Raw genomic sequence first — 20,776 nt, 5'->3', positions numbered from 1 at the left:
TTATTTTATTTCTTGTTGAATCTAATTTGCCCACACATGACTTTAAACTCCTGTTACACAGCTTTATGCTGATCAACATGGCAATCTTTCAAGAGAACACTATCCTTCAGCAACATAGAACTTAAAGGCAATCTGCCCAGATAGTGGCAGTCATTTGCAAATAGATGAGCTAATGAGTCTCTTAGAAAGAGCCTGAAAATGACTAATGTGAGCTAGGAGAGTCCATCAGATAATGCCAACTTTTCTGAATCTCCTTTAATTGACTATGATTGACAAGTACATTAATAACTTTTATGTCAAGGGCTTGTGTCTTTTCCATTCTGTCACAAGCTGTAAACAATTTCATGCTGAGTATGATAAAAATGAAACTTCCTTGATTACAGAAAAGGAAATACTTTCAATCCCTAAAAAATTCAGGTATCTTTTATTCCAGATATTTCTATTTGGTATATCAATGTACAGTTTCACACATTTAAGAAATCTCCAATATCTTTGCTCTTTGCAGCAAAAAGGGATAAAAAAGTTAAAACAATAAAACAATGAAAGTAAGATAATAAAGAGCTCCATTTATTTTGAATTCAGTTTTAAGTTTATAGCATGATATTTGTATGTCTTATTATAAAATTGCTTCAGTTTCCTCAATTTTATACAAAGGGTGATTCAATTTCAGATTAATTCAGATTGCTTTGGTAATACAGTCATTGTATGCTGAATAAATCCATCATTATAACAATGCTGTCCATTGAAATTGCAATGCTCTCTGTTTTCTGATATCCTGAGGTTCGATGCTTGTTTGATTTTGCTAAAGGATTATACTATGGCTTTATAATCAATTTCTTTAAAAGAAACCATGTCAAAATCCAAGAAAATGATATTCATTAATACTGGTCTTTAGTTTTTTTTGTTGTTGTTATTTGTTTTTTTTGTTTTGTTTTGTTTTCAAGATTAATCACCAAAAAATACAAAAAAAAAGGATATATATATATTTGTAACCTACAATTTTCTGGGAGACATTTTCTGCAATTAACAATAAGAAAGAGACTAACAGTGTATATATAATATATTTTTAGATGTCCTAAGAGTCTTAACAGTCATTAGGACAGTACATTCAACTGGAATAACAGCATGCCACATTTTCTTTAAAATTCTGACTAGTGATCTCAAATATGGAAGTGTCAAACCATCCAATGCTAAAAAGGGCTCTTGGTGCAATATCACATTTATGACCTATTTCTTTTTCTTATTCCATTTTGTGACTGTCCTATAGTTAAGATACAGTCAAAGAGATTGGGAGAGTAGAGAAGCAGCAACATAAAAGTTAAGGCAATGTAATGAATGTTGATGCATACAAAAACTATAAATCCATTTTTTATAATTGCATAAAATCAGAATATTTAAATTCTAAACATTTTCTTATACATAGTGATTGGGAGTCAAAATATGCTTGGTAGGGACTCTATTCATATTGCTTTAGAAATAAGCAACTGTATCTACATTGTTTAATAAATATATATGTTCTAGAGTCATAAGGGAATTAAATATAATATTCTTTAAAAAAAAACCTGCAATATAGTCAAATTCTTTAAGTGGCATTTCTCACTGTTAGCTAATCTGATTATCTTATAATTCATGTTGATAAAAATAAAATATTTGACCTAGTTAGAAAATATACTGCTAAAATAAAGCTCAATCTGAAATACACATACAAAAAAGCTATTTTCATATAATATAGAAGGGACAGCTAGATTTTGTTTTGTTAGAGAAACAAAAGAAAGAGTGATGCTCTCGTAGCTAATTAAAAGGTATTAAAATAGAGTCATATTAGAGAAAATGAGTATTTTATTCTACAAAGATAGCAAAGGGGGGAAAAGCAAGGAACGCAACAGTAGTAAGATTAATACAATATTAAGATAGTAAGGGAAATTTATTTTGTGGGTCAATACCCTTAATTATTCACAAACAAATTTTCACAACCATTATCTATCATTAACTTCTATGTGCAAACTCAATGAAGTCATTAGGAGACTAATTTTTCACCATCTGAAAAGAATGTTATTCAAGGAAATCTTATGATCATATCTTTTCTCTAAATTAATAGTCAGAACAAAAGCCTATACATAAAAAGTTGAAAGAAAAATACTTTGAAAAGGGTGTTGTGGTGTCTTGCGATCACAGTCCTGTGAAAAGTCAATGATGTCAGCAGGAACAGAAGGTCACCAAAAAATGGTAGTGGTGATGACAAAGATATTCCTGACTCAAATGGATACAATGGTTTCCCTTAAATCATCTTATTTAAACCACGCAAATAACCATCTGAAGAGGGCAGCAAACATATCGTCATCACTTAATGGACAATGAAATTGAAGCCCAGAGAAGTTAAGCTCTTTGTGGAGAGTAAGGTGCAACCTAACTACATTAGAATGACATTGAGTTCTCCACTGTTTGGAAAACCAGTAATCATCCTGGTTGATCTGATTTTCTTAATTTGTAAAATTGTGTTAATAATTAGCATTAAAAGTTTATCAAGGGTATTAAGGAAATAATGTACATATGGGGCTTAAAATATTATCTGATATATGGCAAACATTATTGCCATTATTATTATTATAAGTGGTCAGTGACATTTGAACACATTGCATTAGTCAGCTTGAGCTGGTATAACAATATATCACAGACTGGATGGCTTAAGCAAAAATTTATTTTCATATAGTCCTGGAGGCTATAAGTCCAACATGAAGGGAACAGCGGGACTGGTTTCTGGTAAGGCCTCTCCTGGCTTGCAGATGACTGCCTTCTCGCTGTATCCTCACATGCTTTTTTATCTGTGTGCATGCACTTCTGGGGTCTCTTCTTGTAGGACACCAGCAGTATTGGATTAACAGTATTGGCTCTATTGATCTCATTTAATCTTAATTACCTTGTTAAAGACACTGTCTCTAAATAAAGTCACACGGGGTGCTAGACCTTCAACATACAGCTTTGGGGACCATAAACTACCCTCTGGTCCCCCAAAATTCATGTTCTCTGGCATGCAAAATGCATTTAGCCCATCTCAATAGTCTTAAAAGCCTTAACCCATCCCAGTATCAACTCCAAGATGTGAGTGTATCTAAATATCATCTATATCATGTATAGTAAGACATGAGAGGCAGCATTCAAAATTTGTTTGTGAATAATTCTCCTGCTATGAACCTGCGAAACCCAAAAGGTATGTGCTTCCAGAATAAAACAGTAGGAAAGACATTTTTGTTCCAAAAGGGAGAAAGTGGAATAAAGAAAGGGAGGACAGATCTCAAGCAAATCCAATACCTAGAAAGGCAAATTCCATTAGATCTTAAGTTTTGTGAGAATAATTCTCTTTGGCTTGATGCTCTGCTTTCCAGTCAAAATAGGGTGGCAGCCTCACTTTCTAGGCCCATTGGTGAGGAGTCCCACCCACTCAGCCATCGGTGGTAGTTTTGCCCCTGAGGAAATGAGCAATGGCAGCCTCATCCTCTGAAACCAAAGAGGTGGTCCTACCCCTGAAATCAGGAAGGAGATAGCCTTGCACCCCTGCGTCTGTGGGCTTTGGGCCTGCGGTGTCAGCAGGAGACCTGCTAGTCTCTGAATTGCTTTTTGGATCATTTTCCTTTTTTTTTTCACTTTTATTTTAAGTTTAGGGGTACTAAGGCAGGTGTGTTACATAGGTAACACAGGGGTTTGTTGTACAGATTTTTGCATCACCCAGGTATTAATCCTAGGACCCACTGGTTATTTTTCCTGATCCTCTCCCTCCTACCACCCTCCCCACAAAAGATTCCAGTGTGTGTTGTTCTCCTCTACATATTTATGTTTTGTCATCTTTTAGCTCCCATTTACAAGTGAGAACAGTTGGGATTTGGTTTTCTGTTCCTGTGTTAAAGGATAAGGCATATTTTGCAGCCAGAGAGCCAGATATCTCTTTTGTTCCATTCTATAGAATTTCAGAAGTCTGAAAGCCTTTCTTCATTTTGTCCCATCTTTGTTCCTTTTAGTCCAGTGGCAGGATCTCTGCTGGAGTCATCCATTTCTTATTCCTGACCTCTGCTAAGATGGCTAACTAAATCCATGGGTAACCTCTTTATGGAGTGACTGTCCAGCCACATTCTTGGTGTTCTCTACAGAACATGTTTCTCATTTTTAAACAATATGCATTGGCTTAGAATTTTCCGAATATTTTAAGTTCTATTTCCTTTTTGCTTAACACTTCTTTCTTAAATTTCTCTCTCTCCTTTTACATTTTACTTATGGGTATTATAGTATATACTACATAGAGTCATGCACCCCATAAGGACATTTCCATCAATGATGGACCACAATACAATGGTGGTCCCATAAGATTATAATGGAGCTAAACATTTCCTATCGCCTAGTGACATCATAACCATCAACTTGGCACAATGCATTATCTTTTCTATGTTTAGATACACAAATACTTACCATTACATTACAACTGCATACAGCATTTGGTACAGTAACGTGCTGTACAGGTTGGTAGCCTCAGAGCAATAGGCTATACCATATAGGTGTAGACTATGCCATGTAGGTTTGTGTAAATCTACTCTATGATGTTTGCACAATGATGAAATCATCTAACAATGGCTTTCTCAGAATGTATCCCTGTCTTTAAGTGATATATAATCACACTGTAACAAATATTATGCTATGTCTCATATCTATGATTTTGTCCACTGCATTTTCCAGGAATATGTAACGTTAAGAAATGAGAGCTCACACGCAGAAATTGAACTAACAAGTAGAAACTGTTCAACAGCAGGATAACATGCTCTGTCATATTTATGGAAGGGCAACTTATATTCCAATTTAATGAACTTTACTTTCTTTTACTACTTTTCTGTACCTACCTTATTTCTGCAACTTCTATCTGTGTAGCTCTATCCCTTTTATAGCTCCCTGAGAACACATATAGCGCAAGAATGATCGTGGAGGTGAATGAGGAGGAGTGCCTTATGTTCCGCAGTTAGAAGGCAACTTAAGACTCTAAGAGTGCTGACAACAGTGAAAAAGTGACAAAGAAGAAAGCCACTCCTCCTCTGCTAGGACCTCCCTCAAAAACCTACCATTCCATCTACACCTGAGGTTGGAATCATTGCCCAATAACTGGCTTCCGCAGAACTCTACCTCCTGTTATAAAGCCTTTATTTTCCGGACATGCAAAATAACTTCCTATGTCTGTTTGTGCCACTTCCTTTCATACCCTTCAGCTGCCACACTTTTTCATATACTTGACCATGGGTTTAAAACTAAAACTTTTTCTGCTGCCTAAAAATACTTATTCTTCCAGACCCAGATTAAATGGCATCTCCTGTATAGGATATTTCCCAATATCTCCGGAAGATGTGATCATTCCTTTCATACATTCACAGAACTATAATACTATAATTACTTATTGGTTTAAAGGTTTGCTTCTTACACTTAGATGCAAGGTCTTCAGAGCAGAGGTGCTATCTGACTAATTTACCTATCTCCAAGGTAAGCACAGTATCTGTAATATGGAAGGTACTTAATAAATGTACATGGGATGAATGAAGGAATGACTGCAGTGCATTTCTATCCCACATGTCTGAATTCCCTCTGAACCAAAAGGTGGTATTTACCTTTATTAAGACTTGTAGTCCCCTATTACCCACTCTAGATTAAAAAGTAGAATAAATCTTTAGAGAATTAAGTTCTCTTCATTACTGGGGTCCAGCATTATCTGTGGCTATGTTTAATTTGTTAATACTTACAAAACTAATTAGCATTTTCATTCTGCATGAAAAGATCAATATAATTATAAAAATAATTAATGAAGCACTCGTTACATTTCATAATTTCTACATTGCCTTGCATCAGCCTCCAATAAAGTCATCCTCTTCTCCTGAATACAATTATTAATTATTGCATTTCCCAAACCTTACATGTTGCTGGGCAGTGACAGGTTAGCTGTTCCCCAAGCTTATATCTTTTCCTCTTAGACATGCATGTAGGCTATGATTCCCTGTCTCTGTTGCTCAGTCAGGTGAGTTCTACTCAATGGAAAATGAGTAAAATTATGGTACCCCACTCCTCAGCCTGGCCTTCAAAAATGCCTATTTGTTCTCCTTATATCTTTTTCACTTCTACCAGCTTATAAAACGAATCAGGGTGATCTTGGAAGACACATTTTGAAAATAGCAAGCCCTCAGATGGAAGGAGCACTGCTCTTTGAATCTTTACTTAAATACGAGTTGTCCATGTACCCCATATGTTTTTTTGTTTTTTTTTTTGTTTGTTTTTTTTTTTACTTTAAATGACAAAGAACTGTAATTCTATTGTGTTTGAGCTATTATACACCTTGAGGTTTATTTGTTACAGAATCTAGTATTAGATTAACAAACACATTTGTTTTACTTTGGTTCATATCAATAAGCCTACAGTGGCTAATAAAATCAGTTATAACAATCACTAAAACTTTGTATATACATATATGTAAGAAATAGAAATGGAGAAGGTAGCTTTGTGAAACTCCAACTAGTGACTCCCATAACTATGAAGGATTGCTGACAGGACTTTTATTACTGCAGATTGCCTCTATTTAATAGGCAGCTCTCATGCAGCCTGTGCTCCTGCTGTTTGCAAAACTTACTTTGAATATACAACGCCAATTACAGAGACTGAACACATCAAGATTTTGACATATGTCTAGTGAGTTATGCAATTAATTTTATTTATGCATTTTCTGCTTTAAATGCCCCTGAAAAGAGAAAATTGACTAATATATCTTAAAAGGAACACTCATATTTATATCTTTGCCCCAACCACACTCTATCTCTCCACAAAAAAAAAGAAGGAAAAAGAGAAAAGGAAGAAGGAAGGAAAGGAGGAAGAGAGAAATGAAGGAAGGAAGGAATCCAGCTGAAATAAAATAAGCAGATTCAATACTGGAGTTTTCAGCAAGCGCAATAAACAATAAAATTCTCTTGAATGTTCTATAGTCATTGATTAGCTACAGAAAGCTACAGAAAAACTTAGAGACTATGACCAGTGCCAGAGAAGGCTGAGAGGCCTGACACTCCTCTTGAATTCTAGGACAGCAAAGCATTTATTAGTATCTAGATATGCATATTTAATTATGCTGCAATAACAATTTTACTGTCATTCCTCAAAGTTGAGAAGAAACAAACTATACCCTATTCCTTTCTCAGTGATCTTCTGATATTGCTTGGGGCAGCATACAATGATAGTACCACAAGTGTCTCCTTGGCATTTACATGCTAATGATACTGTGCAATTAAACTATATAATATTGTGTGATAAGCCCCTTTTGCACCTAGGCAAAAATGTATACATATTATAGTGCAACTGTTCTCACTTCTCAAGAGAGATCTATAAATCTTGAGATTTTGCCTTTTACATTAGAATAAATCCTCCACTCACTTATTGATGTATTTAATGAATATGTTTTCAAAGCTATTATATGCATTGAATGACTATTTTTACACTCCTATACCTTTTTAAACTTGACATCAAAAACAAATTTTGGTGTGTATAATTTTAAAGAATATAATTTTGGGGTTACTATATATTTTATTTATGTTTTAGGTATATGTTCCTTAAAATCTTTGGTATACAGATATTTTAATCTGTCATCTTATTAGAGGAAATCCAAAAGAAGATGAGGATGGATGGAGAAAAGCTCGATCAAGTGATGAACAACAGGAAGGAAAAGACAGTAGCATTGTTATAAGTTTAACACCTGAAAGAAATAAGGTACGCCCCCTTTATTTCTTCCTTAAGCTCCCTTGTTTTGCTCTCTTGGGACTGTCCCTATAGAAGCTTCATTTTATTCCTGACTCTTCCCTTTTTAAGCCTCACCAAGGTTTTTATCCCCCAGGACAGCATACCCTGGGAAGTAAGGACAAGAATGAGAACCATGTCTTTGTACTGTAGAGTGAAAGAGGAGCTATTGTGAAAGGAAAAGCAGAAAAGCAGAATTGGCAGACCATAATTGGAATATCATTTGGACTCTTTTAGGAAAGATTGTACAGAAAACCTGAAAATTTGCAAGTGGTTTCCTTGAAAACTCAATTTGTATATCATCTCCACCACCAAGTTATAAAGCTATATAAAACTATAACTTGGTGGTAGAGATGATATGTAACCGAGAAGCAAGTGCTCAGAAGTGAGGAGAGTAAGTGATAGGGGTGCCAGGTGAATGTACCAATATGTAAATGGCATTCGATTATAGAAATCACCAAAAACCCGAATAACTCTGAAGCCAGAATGGCTGACTGCATGGGCCATGACATCAGAAGTATCTGGGTGTGAATCCCTGTCCCTTCTTTGCCACTAACTAGCTGTGACATTTTAGAAAATCTGTTGTATCTGTCTCAGTCTGCCTCCTTATCTTTCCAATTTCAGCTGAAGTACGATGCCCAGGAAACATTTTCTAATCTTTGCCATTCCTCTCCTTCCAGTGAAATTGAGCAATTTTCTTATTTGCTCCTTGTTCTTAGAATGAAGTTTTATGCTATTACTGTATATTTAAAAGGCTTTTTTGAGAGGGTTTATGTTTTTGTTTTTGTATTTTTACATTTATCTTATTTGTCTTCCCTATGAGAGAGTGAGCAACTGGGGGGCTATTTGCTATCTCCCTCTCCCTTGCCTAAAGTAATAGGTGACACAAAAGAAATGCTAAGTAAATGTTTGTTGAGTTGGTGACTAAAATGTGATCATTATATATATCTAAGAGGCTTAAGGGAATTAAGTGAGATACTGTGTGTTGCACATTGAGTTGAAAGTGCCAGCATGTATGCTTAGGAATAGGAGATGCATTAAAGAAGTGACAGAGAGAATGATAAAATATGGCAATTGTAGTAAGCAGCCAGCTATGAGATATATTAAGGCATATAATAAGCTTGCATTCTGCTAGTCAGAAGATGCACAAACTGTAGTATTAGGAGATAAGGTAAAGATGCAACCTCAGGCTGTGTCCCAGAACGCTAGTATCATAGTCAAAACAGTCATTTTAGTAGGGAGCATTCTTTGTAGAATAATTGCCACTTAAAGATAACTGAAGACTCCATTATGGTGCAGGAGAACACTGCATCCATAAGACATCAAGGCATTCCTTGACTACTATGGGAATTAAATATAGATCTAAAATCTTCTCCAAAATAAAGATCCAAAGAGCTATACTAAAGATGGAAAAAAAAAAATGTGTCTTGAATGCAAAATGAGGATAGATCAGGTAAGGGATTGAGCGAAGGGCTGGAGACAATGAAGAATATCTTGTAGATTATACAGGTTTGGATGTTGTTATCTTGGGAGAAGCTTTAAGGCATCCACTTATTGTTTTATTTGCATAGTCTGATGTGGTTTTTAAAGTTTATGTTGAATGCTGTTAAGAAAGGCAAAGACTCTGAAGTTCGTCTCAGGGTTTATTATTCCTGTTGTCTTTTATTTGCAGTCTTCACACTGTACATGCATGAAAGGTAAGTGCTGTAGCAAAACGAATTGGAAAAAAGGAACAAATGTATGCATTGCTCTGTAATGGATGGACAAAAAGGATAACAGAGCTGGTGACGGATCAGTGGAGAAGGTGGTGAGGAGAACAGTATAAAGAGTAAGACGTGCGAGATGAGATGCTTCTACGGTACATGTATAATATCTAGGCAACCACAGTGGCATTCTTTGTTTAAGGGCCCAGTGAATCTTGTCAAGCTAAGATTAACTTCCTAAAGGAGCCATAGTGTGCTAAACATTCATGAGTAACACATTCACGGAAGAATGCATGACTTCATTAGGTCATATATTCTGCCCTGTATAGTGGCTTAATAGCAATAGCTAAACAAGTAGAGCTTATTCATCTTTCACATAACATTCAGCACAGAAGGAGTCCTGGACTGTTTTGCTCTATAAATTAAGGCAGTAAGCTAGACCCTTTCTATGTTGTTATTCTACCACATCTAGACAGTTATCTTTCTCTGTGTGATACAAGCTGGCTCACCAGGACATCTCATTCCGTATCTAATTTCCAAGTTAGTCAAGGAAGAAGGAGAAACAGACATTCAGACCCTTGAAGGATATCACCTAGTAATGGTATATATTGTTTTAGGTAACATCACACTGGCCAGAACTTAGACACAAAGCCACACCTAGATACAAAGGAGGCTGGACATATCTCTATTTCTGTCTGTCTGTCTGTCTGTCTATCTATCTATCTATCTATCTATCTATCTATCTATCTATCTATCTATAATGCTTGTTTGTTTGTTTGTTTGTTTGTTTTAGACGAAGTCTCGCTCTTGTCCTCAAGGCTGGAGTATGATGTCATGATCTTGGCTCACTGCAACCTCCGTCTCGCTGGTTTAAGCAATTTCCCTGCCTCAGCCTCCCGTGTAGCTGGGATTACAGGCACCTGCCACCACGCCCGGCTAATTTTTGTATTTTTAGTAGAGACAGGGTTTCACCATGTTGGCCAGGCTGGTCTAGAACTCCTGACCTCAGGTGATCTGCCCACCTTGGCCTCCCAAAGTGCTGGGATCATAGGCATGAGCTACCTCGCCCGACCGCTTTTGTTTTTAAAAGAGGTTATTGACTAGCTACTGAGCAAGGCTTCATCACTGATAATTGATTTAAATGAAAGATGACATACAAATAATTGGTGAAAGTTAATAAACACACTGGTAAAAAACAAGAATGTGCAGAAGATACCTGAAACATTTTTTTTTCAGAAGATATTTTCCTGAGAAGTTTTGTAAAGCACATGAAACAGGCCTACTCTGCTGATGCTTTTCAAAGCCTAACTCATCAGGTGAAGATGAATTAAGTGTTTAGCAGTTTAAACAAAATAAATATAGCCTGGTTGTTCCAATACATGCTTATACTGGTGGCTGCCATAAAAACAAAACCTTTCATGATTAGAAAATTGAATTACCCTAGGATATGGAAACAGTTGTACCAGTTGCATGCTGTCTTGGTACCAAGATTGGCCCTATTGTTTTCTAAACTTATAACTTAACAAGCCAGTATTCTCTATAAATCTATTAGTATTAATCTGTAAAATGAGGATACAAAATACTAAACAGAACTAGAATGAGGATTTGATAAATTAATATATATACAAAAGCAACTGGTTATTAAAAGGTTTCGATAAACATTAGTAAAATCAGAAACCCTATTATTAACTTGACCAGCATGTTTTATTTTTACGTAGTTGTTCCATCAACTTTTTATAAGTACGTGGAATCAAATTCTGTACAGTTACTCTACTGCCTAATAAGTGTAGAGAACTATTATTAAATCTTGTCTTATTCTTAGCTCTCTCTTAACAGTTACATAATAAAATTGTTCAATTCTATCTCCAACAATAAAACTTCCAAATAGACTGTAAAACTTTAATCTTCAAGATGAAAAAAATGGCAGTTAGTGGGGTATACCAGAATTGCTCTGGTTCTGAATAATCATGTTTAAAATGTAAATTATTAGGACTCAACCTATCTTACTGAAGCAGAATCCCCCAAATAGCATCTGCTACCCTCTGTATTTAATATGCTTTCCAGGTGATTGTAAACACTTTACTTTATTTTTATTTTTATTTTTTTTTTGAGACGGAGTCTGGCTCTGTCGCCCAGGCTGGAATGCAGTGGCTGGATCTCAGCTCACTGCAAACTCCACCTCCCGGGTTTACGCCATTCTCCTGCCTCAGCCTCCCAAGTAGCTGGGACTACAGGTGCCCGCCACCTCGCCTGGCTAGTTTTTTTGTATTTTTTAGTAGAGATGGGGTTTCACCGTGTTAGCCAGGATGGTCTCGATCTCCTGACCTCGTGATCCGCCCGTCTCGGCCTCCCAAAGTGCTGGGATTACAGGCTTGAGCCACCGCGCCCAGCCTGTAAACACTTTAAATCTTGAGAACTGTTGGCCTAGAGAAGCAAATGTTAAAAAGTCTTGTGATAAAGGAACATTGTCATACAGGTGATATGAACAAACTTAAGGTAAACATCTATTGCTTCTAGCATGGTAATAAATGAATAAAATGCTTATTTTCCTGGTTAGATACTTCTGATCAAGATGAGGGTTCCTTTCACCTCCTCTCCACCAACCTCGTGAGTCACACCAATCTTCTGAACCAATTTTGTCCTTATTCTGGAATATTCCAAGAAGTTCCTCATAAATATCTGGGGGACTTGCATGTCATTAAACCTATTTGTAGATCTAGATATATAGCTAATATGAAAGATCGCCAACAATGTTCTAAGCAGTAGGTGATTTACACATATGCTTTGTAATCTTTAAAATGTAAGTAATCTGACTGTTATGAATCTCATATTATAATGAGAATTCTGAGGCTAAAAGATGTTTAGTAACTTGATCACTATCTCAAAGTAGGTAAGACAGAAGCAAATATAGGGTTATTACAGAGAAAAAGTAGAAAGAATTGTGCCCCTATACAGAGATAATTCTATTTTAAAAAAACTTTTAAAATCAATCCACAGCTGGACATCAAGTGGGAATTTGGAAATGTTTGGTTAGGCGCTTCTGTAAATTTTTTTTAAGATGCTTGAATTGAAAAGTAATATAGCATAGGAGTGACATAGACATTTATACAGGTGTTCTCAGAATGGAAATAATAAAAAATAGTTTTAGTAAAGAATTGCCCAGATTCCTTTCCCATGGTGCTCTGGAAGAAGTCTGTCCCTATTGATGTTGGAGAGTCTAGTCTAGTATCTTCCAGGCATTCACTAATTTTATAGGCTTTTTCCTATAAAAAAGTGAAACCACACATTGAAACCTGGAGATAATTGAAGACTGCTCCTCTGAATCTCAAACTGAGAGTTAGCTTTCCTTTCCCCCCAATTTATAACATAGAAAGTAAAAATGTAATCTTCAGCAACAGACATGGTATCTGCTCCCACAGAAATGGTGCTGTTACTAATTCAGAAGCAAGACTACAGGCATGACTACCACAGAGAGAATGTTTTACAGACTTCCAAGGCATCACTGTGGAATAACCCAAGCAAATCTGACTCACAGAGACAGAGTATATATGTGGTTCATGATCACCAGGATAGACTGGTTTGAAATTTTTCAGGTAGGCTACCTAAAACAACTAATTCTAATGGTACTGCTGAGTCCCAGGAACAAAATAACCTGTGTTCTGTCATTTATAAACTAATATCCCAAATGCATACTGGAATTCTAAAGGTTTCAACCAGAAATGTGAAATTTCCTCAAACAAATGTCTTCTATGTAAAAAAGAATGTATATTTGAGCTTAAATTTCCATTATGCTGAATGGAATGTTTCAGATAAACATTACTTTAATTACAAATCCTCATAGATAGTGCTATAACAAAATAGTGGCTTATATTTTAAATATTCATCCAAGGAGGCAGCATGGCAGTCATAGAGTAGATTTTGCAGTCAAATCACTCTTGAGCCATTTGCTAGTTTCATTAATTTGGATGAGGTTTTAATTTATCTGAACTTCTTTTTCCACATCTTTACTCTGTGAATAATAATACCTACCTCTTAAGGCTGTTATGATAACTTATTGACTAACATAATGTACATACACATAGTGGGAAATTAAGAACAAATTTGAGTCTGCTATTGTGCCCTACTCCACTTCAGGAGCCAGAAAATAATCACTGCAAAATAATAAAAACTTTTTGTTGAATCTCAAACTTGTAGACTGAGTTACAAAATTCTGTGTTTTTTATTTCATTATCTGCTCATAAGAAGAAAACCCATACATACACACATATACACATGCCTGTATATTTATATATAATATGCATATTATATATAAATTTCCTTTATATACATATATAAAATATGTATATATAGTATGAAATTCTCACTCCATTCTTAAAGGGTCAACATATTAAGAATCACTTTCTCTTACCACAACATGAAGCAATTTCAACATGGATGCTCCAACTTCATTTGGGATACCTCACATATAAGGATCCTATATCTTGAAACCATCTCCAGTGGATTTCCTAGACAAAATGAAACAGAAACTCTTGGGAATATGGAAAATAAAAACTTAGCTTCTTTCAGTAGTGCTCATCTACAATTCCACATCTTACTCCACCTTGCTGGTTTTGCCCTAACTATTTAAAAAAATGTGTACTTCCAATCCAATTTGATGTACCCATCCTTAATGACACCATTGCTTTCATTTTCAGGTAATGTATTTTATTACATGTGTTTTCATAAATCCATGAGTATTCTTAAATATATGTTAAAAATCAACTAAATATCAGAAATAGCATATAGATGAGGAGAAAAAGGAAGAAAGCAAATGTGTTAGAGAAAGAAAAGTCATTTGAATATATAGCTTTTCTCTTTTTAAGATGCTTGTGGATGTCTAAAAGTTGAATGAATAAGAACCATAATACTGAAACACATTTATCTATTTCCATTCATCACATTAGTATAAAATATATTACTCTGTACCTATATATTCTAGTCTTGATAATTTTGCACGCTAAATCCTCATTTATAAATTTGCCAGGTATTTTGCTCTGTTGCCAAATTTGAGCAATTTTCTGACAATATTCTTGGAAGACTCACACACACACATACCTATATGCACAAGAACATACACACACCACTTAAAAGTCAAATTTATTGCAGGAAATTATACTGCAATCACATAAACTACAATGAAATCACATTTATTCGTCAGCCTAGGTCTATACCCTTTAATAGCTGTTTTGGTTTCATTACAATAGAATCTTCTATAAAATAATGAAATAAATCTTGGTTATGCAAATCACAGTATTGAAAATACTAAAACTTGATTGTGTAAAACATCTCAAGCTCAAGGAGACATGTCATAGTCGTCAATTTTAAAACAGTCACTTTAAAATAAATTCCATTGCTTCACTCTCTTAGTGCCTTCCTGGATTTCTATTTTTATAAATATAGTAATTACAATGGTACTAGATGGCACAAGTGGATCTCTCGTCCTAAAAGTTAGATATTCAAAAGAGTCCGCTGGGCCCATTAAATAATATTGATATCTCAATTCCTCTTATCGGTTCACTTCGGGTACAGACTTTGAACAATGAAAGTTGCTTCTATTTCCCTTTCAATAGAAGCTGAGTAAGAAATTTGTGTTTTTGAGTTATTGTCTCTTAGCCCCAAACCTAAAGCAGTGTTTAGAGGGAAATTTATAGCATTAAATGCCCACAAGAGAAAGTGGGAAATATCTAAAATCGACACCCTAATATCACAATTAAAAGAACTAGAGAAGCAAGAGCAAACTAATTCAAAAGCTAGCAGAAGACAAGAAATAACTAAGATCAGACCAGAAATGAAGGAGATAGAGATATGAAAAACCCCTCAAAAATCAATAAATCCAGGAGCTGAGTTTTTGAAAAGATTAACAAAATAGACCACTAGCCAGACAAATAAAGAAGAAAAGAGAGCAGAATCAAATAGACACAATAAAAAATAATAAAGGAGATATCACCACTGATCCCACAGAGATACAAACTACCATCAGAGAATACTATAAACACCTCTACGCAAATAAAGTAGAAAATCTAGAAGAAATGGATAAATTCCTGAACACATACACCCTCCCAAGACTAAACCAGGAAGAAGTTGAATCCCTGAATAGATCAATAACAAGTTCTGAAATTGAAACAATAATTAATAGCCTACCAATCAAAAAAGCCCAGGACCAGATGAATTCACAGCCAAATTCTATCAGAGGTACAAAGAGGAGCTGGTATCATTTCTTCTGAAACTATTCCAAACAACAGAAAAAGAGGGACTCCTCCCTAACTCATTTTATGAGGTCAGTATCATCTGGATACCAAAACCTGGCAGAGACTCAACAAGAAAAAAGAACATTTCAGGCCAATATCCCTGATGAACATTGATGCGAAAATCCTCAATAAAATACCAGCAAACTGAATCCAGCAGCACATTGAAAAATCTACCCACCACAAACAAGTCAGCTTCATCCCTGGATGCAAGGCTGGTTCAATATATGTAAATCAATAAACATAATCCATCACATACACCAATGACAAAAAGCAGATGATTATCTCAATAGATGCAGAAAAAGCCTTCAATAAAATTCAACACCCCTTCATGGTAAAAACGCTCAGGTATTGATGGAACATATCTCAAAACAATAAGAGCTATTTGTGACAAACCCACAGCCAATATCATACTGAATGGGCAAAAACTGGAAGCATTCCCTTTGAAAACCAGCACAAGACAAGGATGCCCTCTCTCACCACTCCTATTCAACATAATATTGGAAGTTCTGGCCAGGGCAGTCAGGCAAGAGAAAGAAATAAAAGGCATTCAAATAGGAAGAGAGGAAGTCAAATTGTCTCTGTTTGCAGATGACATGATTGTGTAGTTAGAAAACCCCATCGTCTCGGCCTCAAATCTCCTTAAGCTGATAAGCAATTTCAGCAAAGTCTCAGGATAGAAAATCAATGTGCAAAAGTCACAAGCATTCCTATACACCAATAATAGACAGAAAACCAAATCATGAGTGAACTCCCATTCAGAATTGCTACAAAGAAAATAAAATACAGGGATGTGAAGGACCTCTTCAAGGAGAACTACAAACCATTGCTCAAGGAAATAAGAGAGGACACAAACAAATAGAAAAACATTCCATGCTAACAGATAGGAAGAATCAATTCGTGAAAATGGTCATATTGCCCACAGTAATTTATAGATTCATGCTATCCCCATCAAGCTACCATTGACTTTCTTCACAGACAAAACTACTTTAAATTTCATATGGAACCAAAAAAGTGTTCATATAGGCAAGACAGTCCTAAGCAAAAAGAACAAAGTTGGAGGCATCATGCTACCTGACCTCAAACTATGCTACAAGGCTATAGTAACCAAAACAGCATGGTATTGGTACCAAAACAGAGATATACACCAATGGAACATAACAGAGACCTCAGAAACAACGCCACACATCTACAATCAGCTGATCTTTGACAAACCTGACACAAACAAGCAATGGAGAAGGATTTCCTATTTAATAAATGGTGTAGGCAAAACTGGCTAGCCATATGCAGAAAACTGAAGCTGGACCCCGTCCTTACACCTTATACAAAAATTAACTCTAGATGGATTAAAGACTTAAACATGAGACCTAAAACTAAACCTATATTTCTATATTCTGCTTTGAGATTTTGGGTTTGGGACTCTGCAAATCACTTTCCTTTGCCAGCTGGCTTCCTTAGATTCTGCACTGGGGGCTGGGAGGGCACTGGAGACAGGCTGTGGGGGTGAAGAAAGGGAGAAAGGGGCTTATTTTTTCCTGTTTTCTTGTTGTCAGCATTGTTTAGCAATCATCCAGCACCCTGTCAGTGGCAGTCATTTCTGTCTACAGATTTTTCAAATTCTCCAAGAACCAGCTTATTCTGACCTGATAGAGGTGCCATCCCCAGGTGGCTTGTATCCCGTCCTCAGAGTTCTTGAGTTTGAGTTCCCAAGGCCTCTCCTATGAGCTCCTGAGATACCAACACTGGCTGCATAGCAACACTTGTGAGAAGTGTGATACAGAGATCTACAAAGTCCCTTTCCTAAGCTCCCAGTGCCCCAGCTTTTCATTTTGTTCCCCAAGCCCTGAGGGTGGAGATGCTTCCTGAGACTACTCTCTGTATAATCTCAGGGACCTCTTTATCCTCTTCCAGCTCTCCAAGAAATGTTTAATCCATCCTTTATATTGAAATGTCCTTGTTAAAACAACAAGTATGGGGTAAAGGATATGAACAGACACTTATCAAAAGAAGACATTTACATGGCCAAACACATGGAAAAATGCTCAACATCACGATCATTAGAGAAATGCAAATCAAAACCGCAATGAGATACCATCTCACACCAGTCAGAATGGTGATTATAAAGGGTCTCTGATATTAGTTCTCAAACACATTTGTTAGAGAAGTGTGTGGATGGAGACCCATCCACCCACACACTTACGGGGCATGGAGACCCACACAGAAGGTAGCAGCAGAGATAGACACTCAGTGGCCACTTGGTACAGGAAAGAAACAAAGAAACCAAAGCCTCATTTAACCTTACTCTTAAAGAGTTAAAATCATGGGTTCAATATCTATCTATCTAAATATTTTACTGGTTAAGGGTATGTGTTTTGAAAACACAAAGATAAGTGCTCAAATTTCAACCTCACTACTTTCTAGTTGTTCTATTTCTTAGTTTTTTCATCTATAAAATGGATTTAATGACACCGTGATATACAGCTTTCAAAATGGCTGCAATAATTCCTGCCATATCTGTACATACTCTCTTTGCAATGAAATTTTTCCATTTTCATCTTTCAAAGCTAAAATGTATCCATTCTCTTAAATCTAAGCTTGTCTAGTGACTTGCTTGGCCACTAAAATGTAGAGGAATGTGACTTATGAGCCTAGAACCTGCGAGGACTTGCATCTTCTCCTCTTGCCCTCCTAGAACTCTTCCGCCACCATAGAAGAAAACCACATTGGCCTGTTCAAGATCTATGGCCTCCTGATAGGTAGCACCAACTATCAGACATAGAAGTAGCCATGTTAGACCATCCAGATTCAGTGGAGGTGCCAGATGACTGTAGCTGCATGAATGTTCCAGGAGAGATAAGTAGAAGTGCCACCAAGCTGAGCCTCAGATCAAAGTGCATGCCCACAGAATTAAAAGCAAATAAAATAATACTTGTTTTAAGTCATTAAGTTTTGAGGTGGTTTGTTATGCAGTGATAAGTTACCCATTACTGATTCAAATCACTACCTTCATAGTATTCTTTTAAGGATTAAAATAAAAGATGTATGTAAAATGTATGCACAATGTCTGGTATGGCACAGAATAATTCTCCAAATGTTTACTGGGTATAGAAATGACATTCCCAGCATCAACATAGGATAAACAATGACTGGCCATAATGAATACTAATAAGGAATGTACTCACTCTACAAGAGTTAAATACCGGGGTACATAAGTTTGATCTGAGACTACTGGTTCAAAGTAAAAGAGAGGCATGATCGAATTGAACATTTATCATTAATACTGAGATTCTTTGAAATTCTTTGAGTATCATTACTACTCAGATAATTTTCTAGGAACTTGAATTAAGGTAAATGGGTATGAGGAGATAGAAAGTTGTCTTAAATCACTGCTTAAATGTTTAGGAATTGGGGTCTATATATACTCTTTAAAATGAAGAGCATTCATTTGTGTATATAAATTTTCATTTATCATATTAGAAATGAAAGCTGAGAAAAACTTTTAACAATTGCCATTGGCTATCAGTTAATTATTATGACAATATTAATTTAAAAATAAAAATAAACCCATAAAACAATAACATAAATGACACATTTTATGAAAGATAATTATATTTTCTAAAACAAAAAATTAGGGAGGAGAGTGAGACTGTTCTATAATTTTGTAAATTTCCTTAAAATCTGACTTAATAGAAAATAGCCTTATTCAATCTTCATTCAACCTGTATGATATATTATTTTGGTAGAAACCTATGAAGAAAATCTAGTCTGATATAGACATGTATTTTTGGAAAAAAGAAAGAGATTTTTACTGCTTTTAAACTTATTGTAGAATACATCTTTGACAGCATAGCAACATTTTATGAGAAGTAGTTTCTAAAAGATCAGTTACAATATAAAATCTAAAACCACATCAAATAACTTTTCATATTATTATATTAAAATCCACTGGCTATCTCTTAATGTGAATGTATCTTTATCTACAACTGCTTGGTCATCATGCATTGGTGACCTAGAAAATATTGGTTCACTAAATTATGCATAATCAAATTATTAACATACAGAAAATACTAAAAAGTATTCCTGTTAAAATTACAGCGAATCTTACCAGAATGATTTTAAAATATTGTGAAGTGTTACACCTATGGTGGCACAAAGAATTTTCAAAATTTTAACCTTTACTTCAAAGCTGAAATTCGATCACTGGCAACAAATACAAATACAAAATAGTTATTTTCCTTGAAGTAACAAGCTCAATTTGTTTATTTTTGAGAAATATATGCCAAATACCTTAAGCCTCAATAGCTTTAATTTTACTATTAGTTACACTTTTATGTTAAAATGATGTTAAACGAAAAAGTAGCTAGTTCAGTGTGCAACTCAATTACAAAAGTGCTTTTTTGTTCAAGAAAACATCATACCTCAGTTTGCAGCAAAACTGCTTTATGCATACTTCACATTTCATCACAAAGGATATTAAGATGGTGTTTATTCAGAGAACAAGTTATAAAAAATAATGCACACTACTTCATAAAGGACATTGTTAAATGACCTGCCTTTTTGTTTTTTTTTTGCTTGGTTACTTTAAAGAAATGACGGTGGAAAATACAGTGACTGCTACTAACAGTCTGGTGTTGCCATATTGAATTGTGCTAAGATTCTGGAAATTTTATCTACCACTGCCTTTGCACCATCAAGGAAATTGTTAACACAATGATGAAACAAATAATACCTTAGTCTTATCCTTTTTTTTTTTTTTTTTTTTGGAGACGGAGTCTCGCTCTGTCGCCCAGGCTGGAGTGCAGTGGCCGGATCTCAGCTCACTGCAAGCTCCGCCTCCCGGGTTTACGCCATTCTCCTGCCTCAGCCTCCTGAGTAGCTGGGACTACAGGCGCCCGCCACGTCGCCCGGCTAGTTTTTTTGTATTTTTTAGTAGAGATTGGGTTTCACCATGTTAGCCAGGATGGTCTCGATCTCCTGACCTCGTGATCCGCC

The 20,776-nt window shown here is 35.6% G+C and overlaps 1 protein-coding gene across 3 annotated transcripts in view; it reads right to left on the bottom strand.

Moving 5' to 3' along the window:
- LINGO2 (leucine rich repeat and Ig domain containing 2) overlaps positions 1–20,776 on the bottom strand; it is a 1,250,024-nt gene that overhangs the window by 979,446 nt on the left and 249,802 nt on the right. For all 3 annotated transcript variants that reach the window (XM_023203903.3, XM_023203904.3, XM_023203902.3), the window contains exon 2: positions 13,909–14,005. The gene's annotated coding sequence lies outside the window, so the exon portion shown is untranslated. The remainder of the gene's footprint in view (positions 1–13,908; positions 14,006–20,776) is intronic.

Source organism: Piliocolobus tephrosceles, chromosome 14, assembly GCF_002776525.5.
Source record: "Piliocolobus tephrosceles isolate RC106 chromosome 14, ASM277652v3, whole genome shotgun sequence".
NCBI lineage: Eukaryota > Metazoa > Chordata > Mammalia > Primates > Cercopithecidae > Piliocolobus > Piliocolobus tephrosceles.
This window is presented reverse-complemented; position numbering and strand designations above follow the sequence as displayed.